At 47.0% G+C, this 18,355-nt stretch overlaps 1 protein-coding gene across 6 annotated transcripts in view; it reads right to left on the reverse strand.

The window, feature by feature from the left end:
* LOC122542659 (leucine-rich repeat and immunoglobulin-like domain-containing nogo receptor-interacting protein 1) overlaps positions 1-18,355 on the reverse strand; it is a 645,371-nt gene that overhangs the window by 488,444 nt on the left and 138,572 nt on the right. The window lies entirely within an intron of this gene.

The raw sequence follows: 18,355 nt of genomic DNA on the forward strand, positions 1-18,355 counted from the left end.
GGAGAGCAGCATAGGTTCACGAGGTCAATTCCTGGAATGGCGGGACTACCTTACACTGAAAGACTGGAGCGACTGGGCTTGTATACCCTTGAGTTTAGAAGACTGAGAGGGGATCTGATTGAGACATATAAGATTATTAAAGGATTGGACACTCTGGAGGCAGGAAACATATTTCCGCTGACGGGTGAGTGCCGAACCAGAGGACACAGCTTAAAAATACGGGGTAGACCATTTAGGACAGAGATGAGGAGAAACTTCTTCACCCAGAGAGTGGTGGCTGTGTGGAATGCTCTGCCCCAGAGGGCAGTGGAGGCCCAGTCTCTGGATTCATTTGAGAAAGAGTTGGATAGAGCTCTCAAGGATAGTGGAATCAAGGGTTATGGAGATAAGGCAGGAACAGGATACTGATTGAGGATGATCAGCCATGATCATATTGAATGGTGGTGCAGGCTCGAGGGGCAGAATGGCCTACTCCTGCACCTATTGTCTATTATCTATTGAACTGTATCCCAGTGAGAGACAGCACCTTCCGGAGAGGACAATCTGCAATGAGAGAGTGAGTGAGCATTGTCAGAGGATTTTATCCATTGATTTCCCTTACTGTTTTGTGAAAGGTGATAACCAGGAATAAGGGTCAATGTCAGTCTGAAATTGTAATCGGATGATCCCACTTCATATTTGAAATTGGATTAATATTTCAAACTAAACTCTGCAGAATTACTCATCCTCTGGGGAATGCCACCAAAGGTGCTGACAGGCTGACAGTCATTCTCACAGAAACACAATCCCAAAGTCAAGGCATTTGCTCGTTGAATCTGCACTGACAGGCTTCTGCTGAAGGTTTCTGATTGTTCATTTCAAAACTACAGAACTTTGACTGTTCCTCACATCTCCATCTCTGTCTGTCAAAGCTCGCTTCTCAACTGTCACAACACTTGGCCCAGTCACTGTACCCTCTCCCCCTCCCTCCACCCTCCTTTCTGTTCCACAATCCCTGCAATTACTTCTAGCATGTTACATACATAAGGCATTACCAACCCCTGTGCATGTCACAGGTTACATTTCAGATCCACTTTGATTTATGGTGCTGCTCTTTTACCCAGGTTTTGTCTATTGGTAGTTTGGGCGATCAGTAATCCACAGTCAAACAGTAAATCAGTCACAGGGTTTATTGTCCATGAGATAGGGCTCCATCTTTGATTACTGACCTCCCTCACTTACATTTCCATATCAACACAACACATACATGTGGGACGTTTTGGACTTTGGGGAGGGGATTTGCAATAGGATCCAACTGCTCGACACCAACATCGTTAGTGCATTCTTAATTAATGGGTGGGAATCAGAAAGCTTGCCAACCAGATCTGTAGTAGGGCAGGGCAGGTTACTCTCTCTTGTCTTGTGTCTGTGTTTGCGGAGTCCATCAGGAAGGATGCAAGTCTGGGAAGGGCGACCTGTGGATCAAAGCCTCCTTGTACATGGACTATGTCACCATTTTCTGCTTTGATCTGCAGTCAGTGGGCAGACCCATGAACATCTGCGACCAATTCAAACTGGCCACTGGCACCGAGGTAATTTGAGGCAAGAACAAAGCCATGTTCTTTGGGAACTGAGCTGACTGATCCTTTATCCCCTTCACCGTCAGGACAGATTACCTGAAGGTGCTGGGAATATGGTTTGGAGGGGCTGGGTGGTGCACAAAGTCTTGGGAAGAGTGCGCTGTCAAAGTGAAACAGAAGCTGGTCGTTTTGGTAGCACCACTTTCTCTCCATTGTGGGTGAAACCCTGGTCAGCAAGTGTATTCTACATGGCACAGGTCTGACCCATTCCCTGAAATCATGCTCTTGCAGTCACCCGAGCCATCTTCTACTTCTTCTGCTGGTCTAAGATGGACTGCGTCTGCAGGGACCCCAAGTACAAAACCCTGGATGGCCAGAGGAATGTTCCCAACATCATCCTCATCCTTTGTGTGCAGCAGCATCAAGCTGTACATAGACCCTTGATACACAAACACCAAGTCTCACTAAGTACTGAGGTTCTACCTGTCCTTGGTATTGCAAAAGATGGGACTGGTCTCACCACTGCGGAATCCTCCAAGTAGTTGGACCTTTCTGTATCACCTGTGCTTTGCGGAGAAATTTGCAAAGAGAAGCACCTTTGACCACAACTCCATCAGGAAGTGGTCAGAACACAGTGTCCCTGAGACCCTGTAAGAAAAGGACAGGATGGATCCTGTCGTGTGGCTCCCTGAACAGACTGTCAAAGTCATTGGGCAGAACGCTTCATCACCAGATCTTTCCAACAAGCACCACAGAGTGACAGGGTTACACACTGTACCCCACAGAGTGACAGGGTTACACACTGTACCCCACAGAGTGACAGGGTTAGATACTGTACCCCACAGAGTGACAGGGTTACACACTGTACCCCACAGAGTGACAGGGTTATACACTGTACCCCACAGAGTGACAGGTTATACACTGTACCCCACAGAGTGACAGGGTTACACACTGTACCCCACAGAGTGACAGGTTATACACTGTACCCCACAGAGTGACAGGGTTAGATACTGTACCCCACAGAGTGACAGGGTTAGATACTATACCCCACAGAGTGACAGGGTTAGATACTGTACCCCACAGAGTGACAGGGTTAGATACTATACCCCACAGAGTGACAGGATTAGATACTGTACCCCACAGAGTGACAGGGTTACACACTGTACCCCACAGAGTGACAGGGTTAGATACTATACACAACAGAGTGACAGGGTTAGATACTGTACCCCACAGAGTGACAGGGTTACACACTGTACCCCACAGCGTGACAGGGTTAGATACTATACCCCACAGAGTGACAGGGTTATACACTGTACCCCACAGAGTGACAGGGTTACACACTGTACCCCACAGAGTGACAGGGTTACACACTGTATCCCACAGAGTGACAGGGTTACACACTGTACCCCACAGCGTGACAGGGCTAGATACTATACCCCACAGAGTGACAGGGTTACACACTGTACCCCACACAGTGACAGGGTTACACACTGTATCCCACAGAGTGACAGGGTTACACACTGTACCCCACAGCGTGACAGGTTATACACTGTACCCCACAGAGTGACAGGGTTACACACTGTACCCCACAGCGTGACAGGGCTAGATACTATACCCCACAGAGTGACAGGGTTACACACTGTACCCCACAGAGTGACAGGGTTACACACTGTACCCCACAGAGTGACAGGGTTACACACTGTACCCCATTGAGTGACAGGGTTACACACTGTACCCCACAGAGTGACAGGGTTACACACTGTACCCCATTGAGTGACAGGGTTACACACTGTACCCCACAGAGTGACAGGGTTACACACTGTACCCCACACAGTGACAGGGCTAGATACTATACCCCACAGAGTGACAGGGTTATACACTGTACCCCACAGAGTGACAGGGTTACACACTGCACTCCACACAGTGACAGGGTTACACACTGTACCCCATTGAGTGACAGGGTTATACACTGTACCCCACACAGTGACAGGGTTATACACTGTACCCCACAGAGTGACAGGGTTACACACTGTACCCCACTGAGTGACAGGGTTACACACTGTACCCCACACAGTGACAGGGTTACACACTGTACCCCACAGAGTGACAGGGTTATACACTGTACCCCACAGAGTGACAGGGTTACACACTGCACCCCACAGAGTGACAGGGTTATACACTGTACCCCACAGAGTGACAGGGTTACACACTGTACCCCACAGAGTGACAGGGTTATACACTGTACCCCACAGAGTGACAGGGTTACACACTGCACCCCACAGAGTGACAGGGTTACACACTGTATCCCACAGAGTGACAGGGTTATACACTGTACCCCACAGAGTGACAGGGTTACACACTGTACCCCACAGAGTGACAGGGTTACACACTGCACCCCACAGAGTGACAGGGTTATACACTGTACCCCACAGAGTGACAGGGTTACACACTGTACCCCACAGAGTGACAGGGTTAGATACTATACCCCACACAGTGACAGGGTTACACACTGTACCCCACAGAGTGACAGGGTTACACACTGTACCCCCAGAGTGACAGGGTTACACACTGTACCCCACACAGTGACAGGGTTACATACAGTACCCCACAGAGTGACAGGGTTAGATACTATACCCCACACAGTGACAGGGTTACACACTGTACCCCACAGAGTGACAGGGTTATACACTGTACCCCACAGAGTGACAGGGTTACACACTGTACCCCACACAGTGACAGGGTTACACACTGTACCCCCCAGAGTGACAGGGTTATACACTGTACCCCGCAGAGTGACAGGGTTAGATACTGTACCTTACAGCGTGGGAGGGTTACACACTGTACTCCACAGAGTGACAGGGTTACATACAGTACCCCCCAGAGTGACAGGGCTATACACTGTACCCCACAGAGTGACAGGGTTACATACTGTACCTTACAGCGTGACAGGTTATACACTGTACCCCACAGAGTGACAGGGTTACATACTGTACCTCACAGCGTGACAGGTTATACACTGTACCCCACAGAGTGACAGGGTTATACACTGTACCCCACAGAGTGACAGGGTTACATACTGTACCTTACAGCGTGACAGGTTATACACTGTATCCCACAGAGTGACAGGGTTATACACTGTACCTCACAGCGTGACAGGGTTACATACTGTACCTCACAGCGTGACAGGTTATACACTGTACCCCACAGAGTGACAGGTTATACACTGCACCCCACTGAGTGACAGGGTTACACACTGTATCCCACAGAGTGACAGGGTTACACACTGTACCCCACAGCGTGACAGGTTATACACTGTACCCCACAGAGTGACAGGGTTACACACTGTACCCCACAGCGTGACAGGTTATACACTGTACCCCACAGAGTGACAGGGTTACACACTGTACCCCACAGCGTGACAGGGTTACACACTGTACCCCACAGAGTGACAGGGTTACACACTGTACCCCACAGCGTGACAGGGTTACACACTGCACCCCATAAAGTGACAGGGTTACATACAGTACCCCATAAAGTGACAGGGTTATACACTGTATCCCACAGAGTGACAGAGTTAGATACTGAACCCCATAAAGTGACAGGGTTAGATACTATACCCCACACAGTGACAGGGTTAGATACAGTACCCCACAGAGTGACAGGATTACACACTGTACCCCACACAGTGACAGGGTTAGATACTGTACCCACCAGAGTGACAGGGATACACATGTACCTGACAGAGTGACATGGTTAGATACTGTGTGCAACCGGTATATATGTCATAGAGATGTACAGCACGGAAACAGACCCTTCGGTGCAACTCGTCCAGGCCGACCTGATATCCCAACCCAATTTAGTCCCACCTGCCAGCACCCAGCCCATATCCCTCCAAACCCTTCCTATTCATATACCCATCCAAATACCTCTTAAATGTTGCAATTGTAACAGCCTCCACCACTTCCTCTGGCAGCTCATTCCATACACGTACCACCCTCTGCGTGAAAAAGTTGTCCCTTAGGTCCCTTTTATATCTTTCCACTCTCACCCTAAACCTATGCCCTCTAGTTCTGGACCCCCCTACCCTGGGTGGTAAAGACCTTGTCTATTTACCCTATCCATGACCCTCATAATTTTATAAACCTCTATGAGGTCACCCCTCAGCCTCCGACCCTCCAGGGAAAACAGCCCCAGCCTATTCAGCCTCTCCCTACAGCTCAAACCCTCCAACACTGGCAACATCCTTGTAAATCTTTTCTAAACCCTTTCAAGTTTCACAACATCTTTCCAATAGGAAGGAGACCAGAATTGCACGCAATATTCCAACAGTGGCCTAACCAATGTCCTGTACAGACGCAACATGACCTCCCAATTCCTGCACTCAATACTCTGGCAAATAAAGGAAAGCATACCAAACGCCTTCTTCACTATCCTATCTACCTGCAACTCTACCTTCAATGAAATGTTGATTAGATTAGGCCTGTACTCATTGGAGTTGAGAAGAATACGAGGTTTCTTTACTGAATCAGGCCTGTCAACTCCTCTCAGAGGTTTGTCACTGTTGAAAGATTGTTTGCCCTTGTGGGAGAGCCTTGGACCAGAAGAGACCATCATCTCAGAATAAATGGCCATCCATTGAGGACAAAGATGAGGAATTTCTCCTCTCAGAAGGTAATGAATCTGTGGAATTCTTTCCCACAGAGGGATATCGAGGCTGGGTCATTCAGTATGGTCAAGGCTGAGACAGACAGATTTTTAATCAGGAAGGGAATCAAGGATCATGGGGAAAGGGCTCAGAGTGACACAGTGAGGGAGGAAGGGCTGAGAGTGAGGGAGGGAGAGATCAGAGTGAGTGGGCTCTCTGACAGTGAGTGAGAGGAATGTGAGAATACAGCCGAGTACAGGCTCTGAGCACACTGTGTCTCTTGCTGTGATGTTCCAGTGAGCGTTACTGGGGCAACCCAAGCTACAGTATTGAAGGGCAGATTGTCCTGGAAGTGGATCAGAGATGGACCATGAGGGTTCTCTGGGGCTGTCCCTGTCTACGGGTATGGCCTGTGTGTGTCTGGTGACCATGGAGTGTGTGCTGAGATGTTGGTGTTCAGTGTCTAACACAGAGATCTGTGTGAGCAGGTGGGGAGCTGAAATCACTAAGTTCCCATTCTGGCTCCCATGTCAAGATTTGCAGCATTGAGTTTGTTTGATGTTTTTGGTGAGACAGGAAGCTGAATATTAATGAGCTGCATTGAGCTGTTAACTCACTCTGCCTCATGGGAAAGTCAGCAGAAGCATCAAAGATGGATTGGATGTTCCTGGTGTCGTGAGGTCTCTCTCTGGACCTCTTGGGGATTCTGCTAAAAGTCTCAGCTGAGTCGATGCTCCTCATAGCCCTATCAAATTCCATCCACCATCTTTACAGCGACCACTGCCCACCTGCCAGTATCTCACAGAGCGATGGTGATTGAGGAAGCAGCCTGGATCTCTGACTGGACCATCATGCAGTGATGATGGCATAGAGTTCAGAGTGTGGTGAAGGACAAGGACAGAACCCCCCCCCCATTCCTGGTCCTCACCTTCCACCCCACCAACCTCCGCATACAACGTATCATCCTCTATTTCCTCCACCTCCAAACGGACCCCATCACCAGAGATAGATTTCCATCCCCACCCCTATCAGCGTTCCAGAGAGACCATTCCCTCCATGACTCCCTCGTCAGGTCCACACACCCCACCAGCCCATACCCTACTCCTGGCACCTTTCCCTGCCACTGCAGGAAGTGCAGAACCTGCACCCACACCCCTCCCCTCACCTCCATCCAAGGCCCCAAGGGATCCTTCCACATCGGTTGGAAATTTACCTGTACCTTTACTAATGTCATCTATTGCATCCGTTGCACCCGGTGTGGTCTCCTCTACATCAGGGAGACAGGATGCCTTCTTGTGGATCGTTTCAGAGAAATCTCTGGGACACCTGCACCCACCAACCCCACTGCCCTGTGGCTGAACACTTCAACTCCCCCTCCCACTCCATCAAGGACATACAGATCCTGGGCCTCCTCCACCGCCGAACCCTTACCACCCAATGCCTGGAGGAGGAACACCTCATCTTCCGCCTTAAGACCCTGCAACCACATGGGATAAATGTGGATTTCAACAGCTTCCTCATTTCCCCATCCCCTAACATTATCCCAGTCCCAAGCCTCCAACTCGGCACTGCCTTCCGGACCCATCACTCCCCCCCTGACCTGTCACCTTCTCCCTCACCTTTATCCACCTATTGCTTTCCCAGCTACCTCCCTCCAATCCCAGCCCCCTCCCATTTATCTCTCAGCCCCCTTGGCCCACAAGCCTCATTCCTGATGAAGGGCTTATGCCCGAAACGTCGACTCTCCTGCTCCTCGGATGCTGCCTGACCTGCTGCGCTTTTCCAGCACCACACTCTCGACTCTGATCTCCAACATCTGCAGTCCTCACTTTCCCCTCTGTGGCATAGAGTTCCCCAGATGGAGAAACCTTTTCCATCAGATGATGGGTTTTTGGGCTGCTACATGGGATCCTGCCTCTTGGAGACTTCAGGTGACCATCATTGGACCAAAACTCTCTCATTGTGAGCAGCGATTTCCCCTGGTTTTCAGGAAGCCGAGGGCAAGAACAGGCAGCGACTTCACATCTCGGCAGAGCCCTCTACAATCAGCAGGGGCTGTGTTAAAGTAGAAATGAGCGTTTCCTTATGTCAGTCCCATTCACCCAGGAAGGAATGGGTTAAAATAATCACACCTGATTAAAATCAGTGACATGCAGATATAGCAATCACTGATCCCTTCTGACAAACACAGCAACATGAGTAAAATAAGGAGCCTACACTTACTGAATAGGATAAAAATGATACAATTAAGAAACCTTTATTACTACAATCAGAACTGGCCTGAAGGCAACAGCCTGAATTTCAGATGCATTCATTGCTTATCACTCCTGTTATAGAACTAGCACCATCTTCCTAATGACACCAGTGTCACCATCTTCCAAGAGAAATAGCTTCCACTCTTCAACGAGTCTCTGGAGATGAATATTGTAACTTTTTTTTATGATGTGAAATTAGCTGTCTAGGCTTCTGGGCAATTTATAGATGGAAGATCCTTATATATCACGGAGGCGAATGACAATAAAATGTGCATTATACTTAGCAATTTAAATTTTTGTCAAAATGCATTTGGTGCTGGTTAGTCAAGCACAGATGGGACATTCAATTTGAGTTGATTCGAGGTTCCACTAGCTTCCTTGAGAAGGGTGTTTGTGCCTCCAAATCTGATCATACACTTTCCTCATTCTTCCTTCACCCAGACTACCTGCTTGTCCACAACAGCACCAGCTTACCAAAGGAGTTCAGTAAGTGAACGTATCGCAGGGAATTCATTGGAGTTTAACCAATTGCGTTGATCTATTTGGTGCATGGTTTTAGATTTCAGAACATTCCACTTACCGCATCCACTCCCCCTGCTCAGGACTGTTTATTGCAACATAGTGCACTGGAGCCAAAACACAGTCCCTTTTGAATTTAGGAATACAGGAAATGGGATTATGTGGCTGTTCAGACATGTCCCATTGGTTAATACTATGACAGGTGATCTGTTATGGCCTTCGGTCTCAATGGCTATTCTCTTATTCTGAGCCCCCTGTGTCCCTGGTCTGGACCCCCACTCACAACCATAATGAGACCATTAGACACAGGAGCTGCAGTAGGCCATTCAGCCCACAGAGTCGACTCCACCATCCAATGGGATCATGGCAGCTCTGAGAATCCACTTTCCTGCCCTTTCCCCATCACCCTCGATTCCCCTTCCTGATTAAACATCTGTCTCTCTCAGCCTTGAATTATCCTTAATGACCCAGCCTCGACAGCCCTCTGTGGTAAAGGATTCATAGACTCACCACCCTCAGAAAAGAAATTCCTCATCCTCATCCCTGTCTTAAATGGGCAATCACTTACTCTGGCCCTCGACCCTCCCACAAGGGTAAACTATCTTTCGACACTTACCCTGTCAAGGCCTCGAAGTATTTTGTATGTTTCAATAAAGACACATCTCACTCTTCTAAACTCCAATGAGCACAGGCCCAGTCTACTCCACATTTCCTCATATGCCAGTCCCTCCATCCCTGGGATCAGCTGAGTCAACCTTCTCTGGACTGCTCCCAATGCCGGTGTATCTTTCCTCAGATACAGGCTCAGAACTGGTCAGTTTGTTCATGGTAAATGAGGACTGAGTGGCAATCAGGACATTTGGAGAATTTAACACCTGTGAATTGTGCTATTGGGTCCATTCTTGATTGTCCACATTACCCCCTGAAGCTTTGGTGGTCATTTAATGGGAAAGAATGAACCTGTCGGAGTTACTGATCAAAGAAACCTCGAGTTTGCAACCACACTGAGCACTTGGTGCCTTTCCTTGGTCTGTTGGCGCTGAATGACTCAAGGAGTTTACTTTTTCAGTAATTTCACTCATAGTGAAGGGAAATTAAACACTTTTCTTCCATATCTGCTGTCCTACATTTGCATCAGTGAAGGAGTGAACACAGTGTAACAATATGCAGTCATTAGTCACGGTGATTCATTGGAATGCCAGCAGCACAGCCATACTCAAAAGATAGCACCAGCTCAGGAACTAAATCTGCCGGGACCGCTTCATAATCCTCCCCATGGAACGGTGAGTGCTCCAGCTGTTAATAACCACGTGTGCATTAGGAAACGGAAGCCTGTGTACATGCAGCCTGCCACACCTTGTGTTTTCAGCTTGGTTCACCTGGGCCTACTCAAAATTCTAACAGCTCCAACACCTTTTCCTGCCAGTCCACCCCTCCTCCCTTCTCCATCTCTCTTCCCCTCATCCCCTCACTGAGTCTTCCCCATCACAGGAGTATCCCACAGCGAAAGGACTCAGTCAACTTCATGTGATTATTTTATTGAAATGCACCAGCAGTAAGCTACACCAATGGATCTCTCCAGCCTTCAAAACACAGTAAAAAACCGCAGCAGATTCAAATTGAATTCAAACACATTCAATGAATGCTTTAAACTCAGAAAAGAACAGTCCAATGCTCTTTGCCACTGTCCTGTAAGGGATGATTGAGTTGCCGGGGTTGATATCCCGTGGGGTTTAGAAGAATGTCTAATATATAAATATGTCAATATTAAAAATATCTACAATAGTTAAGAAGCTAAAGGCAGTAAAGTTGAAAAACTGACCCCCCTTTGGGGAATCTAAAACATGGGGACCACACTCTTAGAAAAATTGATCTCCATTATAGACTGAGATGAGGAGACATTTCTTCATGTGAAAGGTTGCAAACTTTTTGGAATTTAATTGTTGCGTATATTCAGGAGAGAGATTTATCGATCTTTTGGGTAGGTATAGGATTCTGGGATTTGGGCAATGGGAAGGTCAGCTTGTTGAATGAGGGTCTCCTAATTCTTGGACTTTCTTTTAAGTCTGAGAGCATTGATATTCAAGGGGGAATCTTAAACAATTGTTATTACATATACTGTCAATAGGTAGATACAGAAGGATCTAGATAGAGAGTTATCGACACGTTTTCATCTTGCATTAATATTTTTCGTGACTCTGGGAGATAGCTGAGTCTGCTTTATCATTTCCCAGGAGGATCCCAATCTGATTAACTAACCAGAAGATAAGTTTAATGAACACATTCAGCCCCTTTTGATATTCTTTCACTGGTGGCCACAGATTGCCGGGATTTTCATCACAGTCAATCAGATGGAAAGTATTTGTCATACATCCAAGTGTACACACCACATGGCCACTGTCTGTTCAAAGCCAGTATGACTCCTCAATCTGGCCGGTACTTTAAAACTCTTGCACAGCAACATGCCAGAATTTCCAATGATTTCAATAGCAAGTGGAGAAATATAAAAAGCTCTGATTTGCTAAAATCTGTCCTGTATTGTTGCAGAGTTGATATCTCATCATTGCCTCCCTGACAGAGAAAGAGATGAAATTCTCTCAGCCCTGATCTTGTGTGAAATGAAAAACTGAGGTAGGTTAAGCGAAAGAGAAGGAGATCACATTCACAGCATCAGCCACCAAACAGAAATCTTCCGAATCAAATAACCTGCGATTTCCAACAAGACACTCATCCTTCTCTGCTGCCCTGCCAAACGAGATGATTGGTCAAGCAATAATGCAGCAATTGTCTCCCTACAGGGAGCACTGTCCAAGAATCACTCCGACTTCATTACTGATCAGTGTTACCACTCACTGGGGCCAGTGTGCTGTAAGTCCAGCCCCTTTCCTCCTGTCATTCTCTACCAAAGTAAAGCAAGAGTAGGCCATTCAGCCCTTCAAGCCTGCTCCACCATTCAATCTGACCATAGTTCCCCACTTTCTCCCTATATCCGTTGATCCATTTAGCCCTAAGACATATATCTAACTCCTTCATGAAACCAGTCGATGCAGACACTGGGATTGCTCTCCTTATGGCATGCAGAGTTTTTTTGGGTTGGGGAGAGGTTTTATGGAGGGAAAGCAGACAAAAAGAACATATTGTCACTGGCCCAAGATTCCAATTGTCGCTTCAGATCACTGGCTAAGGATCGAGGGTCGAGATAAGAAATGATTTGTCTCAGTTGGAATCCGCTGCCTTACCAGGTGATGGGAGTTGACTCAACAGGAATTTCCTGATGAAGGGCTTTTGCCTAAAATGTCGATTCTCCTGTTCCTCGGATGCTGCCTAACCTGCTGTGCTTTTCCAGCATTACTCTAATCTTGACTCTAATCTCCAGCATCTGCAGTACCCACTTTCGCCTAGGAATTTTCAAATGGGGATCAGATAAATACTTCACAAAAAAATAACTGCATCTCCCAAGGGGGAAGGGTAGGGAGAGTGGGACCAATTCTTTTGAAGGAGCCAATGTAGCTGCACTGGCCATAAGCCTCTTTCTGCCCATCCCTAATTGTCCAGAGGGCAGTTAGGAGTCACCTGCATCAGATGGGCCAATGTCATAAGTGGGCCAGACCAGGTTAGAATGGCAGATTTCCTCTGCAAAGGATCACAGTGAACCAGACAGGTTTGTCTGACAATCAGCAATGGTTTCCTCAGAATTAGCCTTTTACTTTAAGATTTGTGTTGAATTAAAATTCCACCATCCCCAGATGAATAATCTAGTGAGGGTACGAACGGGTCATCACCTCCCCTTGTAACAACAGAGAGAGAGAGAGAGAGAGACTCACTGCCAGTGACTGCAGGAGGAAGTAGATGCTGGATCCTGCTGCTAGGAACAGGTTAGGTCATGATTGGAATACCACAGTGAATTCTCATCTCAATGCTATAAGAAAGATGTTGTGAAACTTGAAAAGATTTACAAAGATGTTGCCAGGGTTGGAGGGTTTGAGCTATAGGGAAAAGCTGAATAGGCTGGGGCTGTTTTTCCTGGAGCGTTGGAGGCTGAGGGGTGACCTTATAGAGGTTTACAAAATTATGAGGGGCATGGATAGGATGAATAGATAAAGTCTTTTCCCTGGGGTAGGGGAGTCCAGAACTAGAGGGTATAGGTTTAGGGTGAGAGGGGAAAGATATAAAAGAGACCTAAGGGGCAACTTTTTCACACAGAGGGTGGTACGTGTATAGAATGAGCTGCTAGAGGAAGTGGTGGAGGCTGGTACAATTGCAACATTTAAAAAGCATCTGAATGGGTATATGAATAGGAAGGGTTTAGAGGGATATGGGCCAAGGGCTGGCAAATGGGACTAGATTAGTTTTGGATGTTTGGTTGGCGTGGATGGGTTGGGCTGAAGGATCTGTTCCCATGCTGTTTGACTCTATGAGTCTATAACAACAAGAACAGCAATACTCCCTGATAGTGTCTTTACATCCATCAAATAGATGAATAGAGTTGTGTTTTACAGAGCATCTTTAAAGGACAAAGGGGGTGCCTGAGAGGCTGAAATGTATCAAAAGTGATCCAGGATGAGAGTGAGCTGTTGTGCTGGAGAAATGTGCAAAGAAACCGTGGAGAGATTTCGAATCACAGAGGAGAATCGAGAGTTGCTTGGGAACTAATGTGGGCCAGTGAGCACAGAGGTTGAAGGGGCAATGTTGTTTATGACGCCTCTTGCAGCTGAAGAGCTTCCAATGACCAATAACTCCATTCTCTGGGCTATCATCAGAGGAATCATGAACAGTCACAACTCGAGGTGTTGATGGAACCCAGATCACATGAAATAATAGCAACTCTTTAAAGAAAAGCGAGGAGAAAAATACAATTCAGATCTTTTTGAAAACAGCAATAGAAAGGTCATTTGGAGGCAGCAGTCAGAGGTTGCTTTGTACTTGCTCGATCCCTGGGGTATTTACAAAGACTGGACTATTCTATTCAGTAACTAACAGAGACTCACAGCCACTGCTGTCTGCTGCTGATAACTCACAATTCAGGCATCATCTCCCGTACTGAGCCCACAGGCCAAACCCTGGACTTCTTTCTCTCTCACACACACACAGTCCAGTCCATCCTTTATTCTTTTACATTCAAGAGTTGCTTTGTGAAAAGACAGAAGGGAGAAAGAACAGTTTGCCAGATATCTGCAAACTGGAGCCCAACATATGCAGATGCGACCTCTATTTAAATAAGAGGGCAGAGTTGCTGTTTGTTTAACATGTGCTGCACAGTCAGAATGTTCTGAATTGACAACAGCAACACATTTTCAGAATCACTGGAGTCTTTGATCTGTGACTGCTAACTTAAAACTGTCTTGTCCACTCCTTCCAAAATCCCCGCTCCGTTTGGCATCGAGTGGTCATTGGCTGTGCCGGGGTCAATGATTCCCAGGTGATGCCATGCTATCTGGGGTCACAAAGCTGCTCTGAATAGTGCTCCTGTTCTCAGTCGCACATACACACTATCTCCATGCCCCCTGCTCAAATACTGCCCACGTTTGGTGTGGTATTGGCTGGGTAAGGTGAGGCACAAGTGGTGCATAGACATTGGATGTTCAGCTGAATTGGCTCATTTCTTTGTAAAGGCCTTTGTGTAAAACGTGTAAACCCCAGCCTGGAACCTGCAGAATGCTTGCATTTTTTTTTGTAAATATATTTATTAGCAAATTTTTTTAACTTTACAAACATATAAAATTAGTGAAAAATACAATCAATAACAAATATCAGTATAATAAAAAAGAAAAAAACACACAAATTACAATACAACTACTGTCTACTAACAACTAACCTACTCTATAATACAAAACAAACCCTAACACTGCGCAAAGCAGCACCAATGAATAAGGAAATAATGAATAGATCAAAAAAAGAAAGAAATGCAAAAAACGAACAAAAAAACCCACAAAATACAGAACAGCTATGCTCACAAACAAAGGAAAGGGAGCAGAATGCCTGCATTTTAAAAATATCTGAAAATTAAAAAGCTTGTCTTGGTGTTGGTGATCCTGGGACAGCAGTGTTGTCATTCCATTCCCACAGTGGGGATTTCCCAGGGAGAGTAACACCTCACGGAGATCTTGCACAGCCCTGAAGCTGTGCCTCAGACTCCAAACTTGAAAAGAAGACAAGCTCCTTTTCAATTAATTTCTTTTTATCCTTATTGTACCTCAAGATGGTGCCAGATTGTGGCGACAAAACACATTCCACTGTATCTTCGAGGTAGATGGACAATAAATCACTCACTCGGTTTCCAGTACTCCCCATGTCTGGTGCTTATTGCCTGCTGGAGGTGGAGACATTTATAAAGAATACTCCTCTATTTCTGTTTGTGGTTTGGTTTGGTCACCATGCTGGTGTGCACTCTGCACTGGCACCATCAGGCTGCCTGAACAGAGAGGTTACAGACTGTGCCTATCCACCCCAAGGGAGCAGGGCTCCCAGCCGAGCGTTGGCCTGTACAGTAACCCTGTGTGAAAACTCCAGGCAGTGATGCTGCTGGAAGCTGTAGCCCGTGGTCCCTGGGCTCTGTCTGAGTTGGAGGTTGTGGTTATCAGCTGGTCCTTTCCCTGAACTATCCTCCATGCACTCTCTCTGGGATGAGCTGTGAAACAGATGGCTCCTGTCTTCTCTCAAACGGGTGTCTGCTCTTTGTCTTGGGGCCTGTACACCTCCCTCAACCAACAACACTCAGCAAGGATTATCTGTTTATCACCTCATTGCTGTTTATGGGATCCTGCTGTGCCCAAGCAATCTGCTCTATTTCCTACATTACTGCAACGGGCTTCTGACCTTGGCTGTAAATTGTTTTGGGACATCATGCAAGGTGCTAGGGAAATGAAAGTTTTCCTTGTTTTCTCGGCAGTGTCTTAGTGACCAACCAGGAGGCGGAGGGTTTGATTCCCTCAGGGCCAGCTGAAATGAGAAGTTCAGAGCCTGCCCCACCTCCCCTGGAACCATTTCCCCAGGCATTCCTCTAACAGCCCTCACTCTTGGTGTTTGTGTCCCTCCTGTCTCTCTCTCTGTCTCTCTCTCTCTCTCTCTCTGTCTCTCTCTCTGTCTCTCTCTCTGACTCAGGGTCAATAATGAGCGAGAGAGGAGACACAATCTCCCAATGTGCTCTGACAACCACCAACCACATTTCAATGTTAAAAACCAATCAGTGTTCAGCAAGCTCCCACTGTATGGGTGCTGGTCCAGGGGAAAGTATTAGCCGGGGAAGAGTCGTACCTTGGGATCTTCTCAGATCCCCTCAGAAGCCAGGCATGGCATCAGTTTAATGTGGAATGCCAACTGCAGAGTTTCCTCCAGTGCAGCTCTCCCTCGGGACGGTACTGCAGACATCCTGCTTGCTCAGATCTCGGGAGTATTGTCTAAACTCACAATTGCAAAGGACAGAGCCTGAGCCCACAGCTCAGCCACTCACCCCTAGGTCATCTCATGTCTCAGTAATGTAACCCCCACAGACACAAAGATCCCCTCCAGGTTATTCCAACCTTTTGAACAAAGGTCTCCTTTTCCACAAATGAATTCACCTCCTTGGTAATAAATGGTGTGTGTGTGTGTGTGTGACAGTGTGTGTGTGTGAGACAGTGTGTGTGAGAGAGAGAGAGAGAGCGCAAGACTGCAAATTCTCATGGCTGATTGTTTCCTTTGCAAATGAGCAGAAGGCTTCTCAGAGTGAGAAACAGTGCAGATGGTGAAAGGAATCCAGTCAGCATGGGATCTGGTTGGAAGCTCCGTCCCTGTGCTGGGTTCTCACGCCTGGCCCTGTCAGCATTGCTCTGGGTTAAACATTCACAAACTCACTAAAACCCTGTCACTAAAATCCAGTGTGAAACGCCAAACTGTGTTTACACTCCGAAACACCACCTTGCATTCCCCATGTCCTACTCCTGGTTTCCTGGTGAAGCAGTTTACACCTTGTTCTCTGTCAGTTACTGACCAAACACACAGCAGCTGACAGTGCAGAGTTTTCCCTCACACTGAGACCCAACCGCCATCATGGTGGGGATGGAGGGAAGGGGAGAGAGAGAGAAGGAGAGAGGAAGGGAGGGAGATAGAAATGGATGGACTGAGTGGAGGATGAAGAGAAAGAGAAAGAAGGCAAGGAGGAAGGGAGACGCTCATTTTGCAATCCAAAGACCGTAAGAAATATGAACATGAGTAGGCCATTCGGCCCCTCGAGTCTGCTCCTGCCCTTTCCTGGGTTCCCTGACTAGTCAAGAATCTCTCTGTCTCAGCCTTAAATATCCACTCGGACTCTGTGTCCACAGCTTTCGGTGGTAAGGAGTTTCAAAGCCTCACAATCCTCAGAGAAGCAATTCCTCCTCATCTCCGTCTGAAACTGGTGCCTTTTTATCCTGAGACTGTTCTCTCTGGCCCTAGACTCTCCCATGAGGGGGAGCACCCTCTCAGCATTGCTCCTGTCAAACCCCTTAAGAATCTGATATGTCTCAATGAGATTATCTCACACTCTTCTAAACTCCAGGGGAGTAGAATCTTAAACTGTTTAACCTTTGCTCATAAGACAGTCCCCCTTTCACACGAGGGATTATTCTCCTGAACTCCCTCTGAACTGCCTCCAGTGACATGTATTTTTTCCTCAAATAAGGGCATCAAAATGCTCACAATGCTCCGGGTGTAGTCTCAACAACATCTTGTACGGTTACTGTCAGACTTCTCATCTCTTACACACCTTCCTGATGCCCCTGTGTGCTACCTTTCTAGAACATAGAACATTACAGTGGAGTACAAGCCCTTGGGCCCTGGATGTTGCACCGACCTGTGAAACCAATTTGAAGCCCAGCTAATTACACTATTCCATTTTCGTCCATATGTTTATCCAATGGCCACTTAAACGCCCTTAACATCAGAGAGTCTACTCCTGTAACAGGCAGTGCGTTCCATGTTCCTACTACTCTCCGAGTAAAGAAACTACCTCTGACATCTGTCCAATATCTATCACCCCTCAATTTAAAGCTATACCCCTTCGTGCTCGCCGTCATCATTCTTGGAAAAAGGCTCTCCCTGTCCACTCTATCTAACCCTCTGATTATCTAATATGTCTCTATTAAGTCACCTCTAAACCTTCTTCTCTCCAACAAAAACAGCCTCAAGTCCCTCAGCCTTTCCCCATAAGACCTTCCCTCCATACCAGGCAACATCCTCGTAAATCTCCTCTGAATCCTTTCCAGAGCTTCCACATGCTTCTTATAATGCGGTGACCAGAACTGCACGCAATACTCCAAGTGCGGCCGCACCAGTGTTTCGTACAGCTGCAGCATAACCTCCTGGCTCTGAAACTCAATCCCTCTACCAATAAAAGCTAATACATTGTATTAACCTCATTC

The sequence above is a fragment of the Chiloscyllium plagiosum genome, unplaced genomic scaffold (genome assembly GCF_037043375.1).
Source record: "Chiloscyllium plagiosum isolate Xiang-an unplaced genomic scaffold, Cpla_swu_hap1 HiC_scaffold_42, whole genome shotgun sequence".
NCBI classification, from domain to species: domain Eukaryota; kingdom Metazoa; phylum Chordata; class Chondrichthyes; order Orectolobiformes; family Hemiscylliidae; genus Chiloscyllium; species Chiloscyllium plagiosum.